Genomic DNA, 11,615 nt, shown 5'->3' on the forward strand with positions numbered 1-11,615 from the left:
GATTATCCCGGTGGAGGAAGCTGCCCGCAATATTGCCCGATTGGACAGACATCGCAGAGGAGGAGTACCCCGAACTTCACCCATTTTACACGGTTCCGAGGCGGACTCGAATCTTCCTGCCTTGCTCGGTTAACCCGAGCGCACCTGAACGTCATCATCCCGCTGTCGGATTCTCGCGAGATTCGTATTCTACATAAGAGGCCGCGCGTCGCCGCCATTTTCACTCGTGCATTGGAGATGATAGGGAGAGGATGTGTGCAGCGTTCTCTCAGTTGTGTTCAGTGTGCTGTAAATATCCGTGCTCAGTGTGCTGCAAATATCTGTGCTCAGTGTGCTTGCAAATATCTGGGTTCAGTGTGCTGAAAATATCTACGTTCTCTGCCTGAAAAACGCTCCATATCTGTGCTCAGTGTGCTGCAAATATCTGTGCTCAGTGTGCTTTATTGTGGGGACTGGGGACCACCAGTATTATATAGTAGGAGTACAGTACAGAGTTTTGCTGACCAGTGACCACCAGTATTATACGTTCTCTGCCTGAAAAACGCTCCATATCTGTACTGCATTGTAGTATATAGTAGGAGGACAGTGCAGAATTTTGCTGACCAGTGACCACCAATATTATATCAGTACGGTACAGTAGTTCACTGCTCTACCTACCTCTGTGTCGTCAAGTATACTATCCATCCATACCTGTGGTGCACTTTAGTTGTTGTGCGCAGTAGTAGGAGGACAGTGCATAATTTTGCTAACCACCAGTATATAATATATAGCAGTACGGTACAGTAGGCCACAGCTCTACCCACCTCTGTGTCGTCAAGTATACTATCCATCCATACCTGTGGTGCATTTTAGTTGTTGTGCGCAGTAGTAGGAGGACAGTGCAGAATTTTGCTGACCACCAGTATATAATATATAGCAGTACGGTACAGTAGGCCACTGCTCTACCCACCTCTGTGTCGTCAAGTATACTATCCATCCATACCTGTGGTGCATTTTAGTTGTTGTGAGCAGTAGTAGGAGGACAGTGCAGAATTTTGCTGACCACCAGTATATAATATATAGCAGTACGGTACAGTAGTCCACTGCTCTACCTACCTCTGTGTCATCAAGTATACTATCCATCCATACCTGTGGTGAATTTAGGTTGTTGTGCGCAGTAGTAGGAGGACAGTGCATAATTTTGCTGACCACCAGTATATAATATATAGCAGTACGGTACAGTAGGCCACTGCTCTACCTACCTCTGTGTCGTCAAGTATACTATCCATCCATACCTATGGTGCATTTTAGTTGTTGTGCGCAGTAGAAGGAGGACAGTGCATAATTTTGCTGACCACCAGTATATAATATATAGCAGTACGGTACAGTAGGCCACTGCTCTACCTACCTCTGTGTCGTCAAGTATACTATCCATCCATACCTGTGGTGCATTTTAGTTGTTGTGCGCAGTAGTAGGAGGACAGTGCATAATTTTGCTGACCACCAGTATATAATATATAGCAGTACGGTACAGTAGTCCATTGCTCTACCTACCTCTGTGTCGTCAAGTATACTATCCATCCATACCTGTGGTGCATTTTAGTTGTTGTGAGCAGTAGTAGGAGGACAGTGCATAATTTTGCTGACCACCAGTATATAATATATAGCAGTACGGTACAGTAGGCCACTGCTCTACCTACCTCTGTGTCGTCAAGTATACTATCCATCCATACCTGTGGTGCATTTTAGTTGTTGTGCGCAGTAGTAGGAGGACAGTGCATAATTTTGCTGACCACCAGTATATAATATATAGCAGTACGGTACAGTAGTCCACTGCTCTACCTACCTCTGTGTCGTCAAGTATACTATCTATCCATACCTGTGGTGCATTTTAGTTGTTGTGCGCAGTAGTAGGAGGACAGTGCAGAATTTTGCTGACCACCAGTATATAATATATAGCAGTACGGTACAGTAGGCCATTGCTATTGATATATTACTGGCATATAATTCCACACATAAAAAAATGGAGAACAAAAATGTGGTGGGTAAAATAGGGAAAGATCAAGATCCACTTCCACCTCGTGCTGAAGCTGCTGCCACTAGTCATGGCCGAGACAATGAAATGCCATCAACGTTGTCTGCCAAGGCCGATGCCCAATGTCATCTGTGTCGTCAAGTATACTATCCATCCATACCTGTGGTGCATTTTAGTTTTGCGCAGTATATATAGTAGGAGGACAGTGCATAATTTTGCTGACCGCCAGTATATAATATATAGCAGTACGGTACAGTAGTCCACTGCTCTACCTCTGTGTCGTCAAGTATACTACAAAAGTTCAGTAAAATGACCCAAAAATCAAAATTAAAAGCGTCTGAGGAGAAGCGTAAACTTGCCAATACGACACGGAGTGGCAAGGAACGGCTGAGGCCCTGGCCTATGTTCATGGGTAGTGGTTCAGATTCACATGAGGATGGAAGCACTCATCCTTTTGCTAGAAAACTGCAGTGCCACTCATAGATGGGCCAGGTGTTTGTGTCGGCCACTTGGGTCGCTTAGCTTAGTCACACAGCGACCTTGGTGCCCCTCTTTTTTTTCTTTGCATCATGTGCTGTTTGGGGACTATTTTTTAAATCTGCCATCCTGTCTGACACTGCAGTGCCAATCCTAGATGGGCCAGGTGTTTGTGTCGGCCACTTGGGTCGCTTAGCTTAGTCACACAGCTACCTCATTGCACCTCTTTTTTTCTTTGCATCATGTGCTGTTTGGGGACTATTTTTTAAATCTGCCATCCTGTCTGACACTGCAGTGCCACTCCTAGATGGGCCAGGTGTTTGTGCTGGCCACTTGGGTCGCTTAGCTTAGTCATCCAGCGACCTCGGTGCAAATTTTAGGACTAAAAATAATATTGTGAGGTGTGAGGTGTTCAGAATAGACTGGAAATGAGTGGAAATTATGGTTATTGAGGTTAATAATACTATGGGATCAAAATGACCCCCAAATTCTATGATTTAAGCTGTTTTTGAGGGTTTTTTGTAAAAAAAACACCCAAATCCAAAACACACCCGAATCCGACCAAAATTTTTCAGGGAGGTTTTGCCAAAACGCGTCCGAATCCAAAACACGGCCGCGGAACCGAATCCAAAACCAAAACACAAAACCCGAAAAATGTCCGGTGCACACCACTATTAATATGGTGCCGGGCATTACTGTATGGAGCGCAAAGGTGTTGGACATTACTGTGTGAGGCACAATATGGTGTTGGGAAGTACTGTGTTGTACGTAATATGGTGTTGGGCATTACTGTGAGGGGAGTAATATGGTGTCGGGCATTACTGTGTGGGGTTAATATGGTGTTGGGGGCATTACTGTGTGGGGCATAATATGACTCTTCCTTGTGAGACCCATTTTTGCTTTGAGTGTGTCATGCGCGCATTGTCCTTTTAAGATGTTTATCCCATCAAGGGGCGCCACCCACATAGCCTAAACTGTGTTTAAAAAAAAAGAGTTTACACATCAATTGATGCCCCACCCCTTTGGTAGCTCCACCCGCATCTCTGCCCACCTCTGCCCTGCCCACAGTTCCTGAACCTATTTTCCTAGAAAAATAGCACTAATGAGGATGATGTACACATTAATGTGGGTGAGGATGAGGATGCTAGTTAACAATGTCATCTTACCACTGCAAAGCTGTTAGCATAGCTGCCTGGAGCCCATTGGTAGCTTGTTTCAGCCATAACAGTGGCAGTCGCTGTTGTTGAAGTGCTTGTATTGTTAAACTGTGCATGTCCTTTTTAATATCCAACATAAGGGTGGGAGAGAAATCCCAATGATAATTCCACCTTGTACCACTTTTCATTTCTACCACTGCTGTGTGGCAATGGGGGTCATTCTGACCCATTTGCTCGCTGCGTTTTAACGCAGCAGAGCGAACGGGCCCCTACTGTGCATGCGCCGGCGCCATAGTGCGCCGGCGCATGCCAGACGGCCGAAGGCCTTAGCAAGGATGCAATCGCCTCTGCCTGATTGACAGGCAGAGGCGATCGCTGGGCGCAGGGGCCGTTTCGTGGGTTTGGGGTGGCCAACGCAGGCGTGGCCGGACTGAACGGGGGACGGGCCACAGCGGCTGAGTTACATCACACGCAGCCGCTGCGGGCCGGGGAGCGATGAGTAGCTCCCAGCCAGCACGCTAAAGCTGCGCTGGCCGGGAGCTACTCTTGAAGTGCAAAGGCATCGCCACTGTGCGATGCCTTTGCATTTCTGCGAGGGGGAGCCGGACTGACATGCGGGGCGGGCTATCCTTGTGCTGGGCGTCCCCCCGCATATCAGGGAAGAAGATCGTAGCTGTGCCAAATTTAGCACAGCTACGATCAACTCGGAATGACCCCCAATGTTTCTTAAATGTGCTATAAACTGCTGTGCGTTTGTGCTTGTGTTCTATCGCATAGTAACCAGCCAGCTTGCTGCAGCCTTTGGCCTAAAGCCAAAACAATACTGTGAGCTGTGAGGTTTTCAAAATTTGCTAGAAATTAGTGAAAATTAATGTTATTGAGGTTAGTAATACTCTAGAAACAAAAAAGACCCAAACTATGTGATTTTAGATGTTTTTGTACATTTTTGGAAACAATAGAAAACCAAAACCAGTCACAGCCAAAATACAAAACCGAATCCAAAACCAAAACCGAATGACGAATTAGAACCAAAACCAGTAAAAATGGTCTGACACATATCTCTACTTATATTTGAAATAATTTATTAAGACTAATAGTCACACACATACAGTATAGACAAAAGAAACATTGATATCTAAAATAAAATAACTATCTGCTGTTATTTATATGTATATAGGTGGTCATTCAGGTGCTGACGCAAAGTGGCGATTGTACTCATATCGATCGATGTTTATGCACTGCGCATGCTTATAAGCCGCACAGAGGTAGCAGCGGACAGTAACTTAATTCGATTTTAGATATCAGTGTATGTTTTGTCTATATGGCTGCATTGTGGAGCCTACTGAAGGAGAGTGAGCCATGTCCAAGATGGGCTTTGCTCTGCAAACATTTGCATTAGCTTTTTTGAAATGTATATTGGGGGTCATTCCGAGTTGTTCGCTCGCAAGCTGCTTTTAGCAGCTTTGCACACGCTAAGCCGCCGCCTACTGGGAGTGAATCTTAGCTTATCAAAATTGCGAACGAAAGATTAGCAGAATTGCGAATAGACACTTCTTAGCAGTTTCTGAGTAGCTCCAGACTTACTCGGCATCTGCGATCAGTTCAGTCAGTTTCGTTCCAGGTTTGACGTCACAAACACACCCAGCGTTCGCCCAGACACTCCTCCGTTTCTCCAGCCACTCCCGCGTTTTTCCCAGAAACGGTAGCGTTTTTTCACACACACCCATAAAACGGCCAATTTCCGCCCAGAAACACCCACTTCCTGTCAATCACATTACGATCACCAGAACGAAGAAAAAACCTTGTAATGCCGTGAGTAAAATACCTAACTGCATAGCAAATTTACTTGGCGCAGTCGCACTGCGGACATTGCGCATGCGCATTAGCGACTAATCGCTCCGTTGCGAGAAAAATATAACAAGCGAACAACTCGGAATGACCCCATTATGTGTAGTTTACTTCCAACTCGGTGTCAGCCTCTTTGAGTCTAAAAATGTCTCTTAAAATATTTGCATGGTTTATTTCGGCCCTCTGGTTATAAAATTTTTTTCAGTCAAGTCACCTTTAGGAATTCATGGAAGCAGTCACTGCTCCAGAGGTGGGGCTTCAGCACAGTCCAAAATTCAAATAGCGGAGCAGCACCAACTGCCAGTGAGTTCCGGCCAGTGATGTTTGGCAGCATTTGGGGTGGCAGTTGGTGTGGCTCCCCTGTTTGAATATTGGACTGTGCTGCAGCCCCACCTCTGGAGCCGTCACTGCATAGAAGTAATCTGTATGTTAAGTTACTGATCTACAGCGCTGCAAGTATGGCGGTACGGAGCGGTACGGCGTAAGAAATTCCCAGCCGGTACGCTGTACCACCAGGCCGCCACCTTGCAGACACCGGGTGTTAGAGAGAGGAGAGCGCAGTATGCGCCTCTCCTCTCCTGCCTGCCCAGTCAGTCCTGAGTCTGGCGGCAGCGTGCACTGAAATGCCAGTTCGTGAGCCAATCAGAGCTCACGGACCCGCAGTCAATCAGGAGCCGCCGCTGCTGGACCGCAAGCTCTGATTGGCTCATGGACAGATCTAATATACAGGATGACACCGTCACCGCAGGAGGACTCCGAGACCGGACTGAGGGCAGGAGAGGGGCAGGAGGTGCGCGTGCTGCGCTCTCCTCTCCCCAGCAGCAGCAGACAGTGCCAGTCCCAACAACGGTGAGTTGCACTGCTGGGGCATATATGGCACTGTGGGGGCATATCTGGCAAAGTGGGGGCATATCTGGCACTGAAGGGGCATATCTGGCACTCTGGGGCAATGTGTATCTGGCACTGTGGGGTAATGTGTATCTGGCACTCTGGGGCAATGTGTATTTGGCACTGTGGGGGCATATATGGCACTACTGGGGGCATTTGTGTATCTGGCACCATGGGGCATTTGTGCATCTGGCACTGTGGGGCATTTGTGCATCTGGCACCGTGGGCCATTTGTGTATCTGTCACTGTAGGAGCATATCTTGCACGGTGGGGGCATATCTGGCACTGGGGGGGGGGGGGGCATATGTGTATCTGGCACTATTGGGGTCATATGTGTATCTGCCCCCCCATATGTGTATCCTGCCCCCATTTTCATTGGCCACGCCCTATGTGGCATTTGGCGTGCACACAGTGCCTATAAGACATTTTTTCTATTTGCACCACTTTTGATCGATAAACCAGCAGTAAAGCTGCATTTGAAAAAACATAACTGATGACAGGTCTGTCAGTTCTTGCAGTTCATATACAGCAGGGGTGGCCAAACAGTCGATTGCGTACATGCGACTAGTCGATCGCGATTCGCTGCCCATCCACCCGAAGCCGCGCCTCTCCTGCCTGCCGTCCTGCCCCTCAGTCTGGTCTCCGGTAGTGACGGCGGAGTGTATAGCTCAAATCAGGCGCCGGTTCGTTAGCCAATCAGAGCTCGCGATCCAGCGCCTGATTTGAGCCATACACGCTGCTGTCACCGCCGGAGACCAGACTGAGGGGCAGGACGGCAGGCAGCAGAAGCGCGCGCTGCGCTCTCCACACAGCACGGTGAACACTATGGGGGCATATCTGGCAATGTGGGGCATATGTGGCACTGTGGGGGCATATCTGGCACTGTGGGCACAGTGGCGGCATATGTGGCAATGTGGGGCATATGTGGCACTGTGGGGTCATATCTGGCACTGTGGGGGCATATCTGGCACTGCGGGCACATGGCACTGTGGGGGCATACCTGTAATCTGGCACTGTGGGGGCATATCTGGCACTGCGGGCACATGGCACTGTGGGGGCATATCTGTAATCTGGCACTGTGGGGGCATATCTGGCACTGTGGGGGCATATCTGGAACTGCGGCCACATGGCATTGTGGGGGTATATCTGTAATCTGGCACTGTGGGGGCATATCTGGCACTGTGGGGGCATATCTGGGACTATGGGTGCATATCTGGCACTGCGGGCACATGGCACTGTGGGGGCATATCTGTAATCTGGCACTGTGGGGGCATATCTAGCAGTGTGGGCACATGACACTGTGGGGGCATATCTGTATCTGGCACTGTGGGGGCATATCTGGCACTGTGGGGGCATATCTGGAACTGCGGCCACATGGCACTGTGGGGGTATATCTGTAATCTGGCACTGTGGGGGCATATTTGGCACTGTGGGGGCATATCTGGCACTATGGGGGTATATCTGGCACTGCGGGCACATGGCACTGTGGGGGCATATCTGTAATCTGGCACTGTGGGGGCATATCTAGCAGTGTGGGCACATGGCAGTGTGGGGGCATATCTGTATCTGGCACTGTGGGGGCATATCTGGCACTGTGGGCACATGGCACTGTGGGGGCATATGTGTATCTGGCACTGTGGGGGCATATGTGTTTGAGGTTTTTACCTGTGGGGGCCAATGTGTTATTTCGTGCGAGACAGTCATTACACTCTGTGCAGCAAGGCTACGTCCCTTTTTTTGTTATACCACGCCCACTTTTTTATTATACCACACCCCTTTTTGCTATTATTCCTACTAGGTAGATCACAAAAGCTTTTTCACTTTCAAAGTAGATTGCCGACTCCAAAAGTCTGCCCCGCTCCTGATATACAGGAGTTACAAGCCCACACACAATGTCTCTCGCTGCTCCTAGATAGACATATGAAGCTGGATGCCTTCCAAAAGCAATATTAATACAAATATTTTGATACCAAGTACAAAGCTATGCCTGTAACGGCTGTCACTGACCTGAAACGTATTCATGCACTGATTCCGATAACTCCTAGCAAGCCATTAAATAAGTTTGTTTCCTGAGCAATTGTAGACGGAATGTTTCATCTACATTCCTGTGAGCGACAGCCATTTGTATAATCTTTATGTGCCTGACAACTGTACATCCTCAAGGTCATACATGCTGTTACACAGGTTTCTTACATCTCAGCTCTGTTATAGTGACTTAAATATTCTCCACTTATTTTTCAGACTAGGGGCAAGGGCTAAAGCAGGCTGGCTGGCTGCAGATGTTCCCTAACGTTTCTTCTCTGTCTTCTTTTAGTCGGGAAGTATGGCCCTCATTCCGAGTTGTTCGCTCGCAAGCTGCTTTTAGCAGCTTTGCACACGCTAAGCCGCCGCCTACTGGGAGTGAATCTTAGCTTATCAAAATTGCGAACGAAAGATTAGCAAAATTGCGACTAGACACTTCTTAGCAGTTTCTGAGTAGCTCCACACTTACTCAGCAACTGCAATCAGTTCAGTCAGTTTCGTTCCAGGTTTGACGTCACAAACACACCCAGCGTTCGCCCAGACACTCCTCCGTCACTCCAGCCACTCCCGCGTTTTTCCCAGAAACGGTAGCGTTTTTTCGCACACACCCATAAAACGGACAGTTTCCGCCCAGAAACACCCACTTCCTGTCAATCACATTACGATCACCAGAACGAAGAAAAAACCTTGTAATGCCGTGAGTAAAATACCTAACTGCATAGCAAATTTACTTGGCGCAGTCGCACTGCGGACATTGCGCATGCGCATTAGCGACTAATCGCTCCGTTGCGATAAAAAAATTACGAACGAACAACTCGGAATGACCACCTATGTTTGTTGAGGTTTAATTGGTATCTGGTGTTACATAGACTCCATCAACTGATAGGTAACTTTTAAAACTGTATCTAGCCTCAAGGCAGTGTCATGTCTTTCTGAAAACAGTAGATGTTTGGCATGTAAATGAATCAGAATGGAATAGTGGCCCCTAGATAAACAGAAGGATGACACTTCTACGAAAAGATGCAGATGGGCAATGACCAGTATTTACTAGTTATAGGTAATGACATGGGGCATACATGAAACAGATCTCAATAGCATCCCCAGAATAAAGGGGGGTACTCACGGGAGAGATGTGTGCTGAGCGATCTTAACACAGACCGCTCAGCACACATCTCTCACCCCGCTCAGCACAGCGCGATGTGCTGAGCGAGGGGGAAAGCCGACGGGGGGCCGCTCACTTCACACAACGGTGAAGTGAGCGACCCGCTAGATTGAGCCTGCATGCAGCTCAATCTAGCATCAGCGATAGCGATGCGCGGGGCCGCGCATCGCTATCGCTGGAGGGCATACACACGGCAGATCCGTGCTTAAAATCTAAGCAATCTAGCAAGATTGCTTAGATTTTAAGCACGGATCTCTCCGTGTGTACCCCCCTTAAAACCAGACGCACTAGACAATGTATGTGAGAGGCAGCACAGCTAAAGTGATTTTGGAAGTCCTGGGGGCAGGCAACCTTCAAGTAGGTGCCCAGGGCAGTGGTTCCCAATACTCGGTGCATCGGTGCACTTGCAGGGGTGCCGTGGGTTGGTGGTCCAGGACCAATTCAAATTATTTATGGTCAATGTAACACAGTAACAGGCAAAACCGGTGCTTGTGTCTTCCAATCATAAACTACTGTATCTGCACAAACAGAAGTGAATCATGTCTCTCACCATATAACTGAACCTAAGGATGACATCTATATATATAAAAGGCAAAAAAGGAGATTGACCCACTGACTGACTCATCATGAAATTTCTTAAACCACAAGGCCTACAATCTTGAAACTTGGCAGGTAGCTTCACCTTAGGTCCCAGATGCTTGCTAAGAACCGGTTTTACAAATGTAACTGTCCATCCACAGAAAGCGACAAAAATGGATGTGTGTACAGTATGTATATATGTATGTATGTATGTATGTATGTATGTATGTATGTATGTATGTATGTTCCAGCATAACTCCGGAATGCCTGCAGCAATTTACACCAAACTTGGTACACATATGACTTACAATCTGGGAACAAACACTGTGGGGATAACACACCCCTAGCACCCCTACGGGGGAGGGCAGCAGCACAGAGTATATCAGGAGAAAGCATAACTCCGGAATTCCTGTACCAATTTACACCAAACTTGGGACACCTATGACCTACAATCTTGGAACAAACACTGTGGGGGTAGGTGGGGGGGAGACATCCCTAGCATCCCTAGGGGTGAGGCAGCAGCACAGAGTATTTCAGCAGACATGATAACTCTGGAATGCCTTTAGCACTTTACACCAAACTTGGTACACATATGACTTACAATCTGTGAACAAACACGGGGGGGGGGGGGGGGGGGGGGGTAATTCCAAGTTGATCGCAGCAGGAAATTTTTTAGCAGTTGGGCAAAACCATGTGCACTGCAGGGGGGGCAGATATAACATGTGCAGAGAGAGTTAGATTTGGGTGGGTTATTTTGTTTCTGTGCAGGGTAAATACTGGCTGCTTTATTTTTAAACTGCAATTTAGATTGCAGATTGAACGCACCACACCCAAATCTAACTCTCTCTGCACATGTTATATCTGCCTCCCCTGCAGTGCACATGGTTTTGCCCAACTGCTAAAAATATTCCTGCTGCGATCAACTTGGAATTACCCCCACTGTGCAGGTAAGACACCTCTAGCACCCCTAGGGGTGAGGAAGCAGCACAGAGTATTTCAGCAGACAGCATAACTCTGGAATGCATGGTGCAATTTACACCAAACTTGGTACACATATGACTTACAAACTGGGAACAAACACTGTAGGGGTAACACACCTCCAGCACCCCTAGGGGTGGGCCAGCAGCACAGACTATATCAGGACATGCATGATATGTCAGTGACGACAGGGCTGCATGTGACAGGGCCAGTGACATGATGTAAGGAGGGGAATGGAGGTAGCAGGAAGCCACACACTTATGGATATAGAGTGGAAGTAGCAGGGTCCCCCAGCAGCACAGAGTATATCAGGAGATGCATTATGTGCTGCACTATATAAGAAACGGTAAATAAATCGATCATTTCACAGGGGCACTGACATGAGGTGAGGAGGGGAATGGAGGCAGCAAGAAGCCACAGACTGAGAGTTGTATAGTGGGAGTGCAGGGTCCCTTGGGGGACCAAAAAGGGGTCTGGCCACTACACAAAG

This window comes from Pseudophryne corroboree, chromosome 10 (genome assembly GCF_028390025.1).
Source record: "Pseudophryne corroboree isolate aPseCor3 chromosome 10, aPseCor3.hap2, whole genome shotgun sequence".
In the NCBI taxonomy this organism is placed as follows: domain Eukaryota; kingdom Metazoa; phylum Chordata; class Amphibia; order Anura; family Myobatrachidae; genus Pseudophryne; species Pseudophryne corroboree.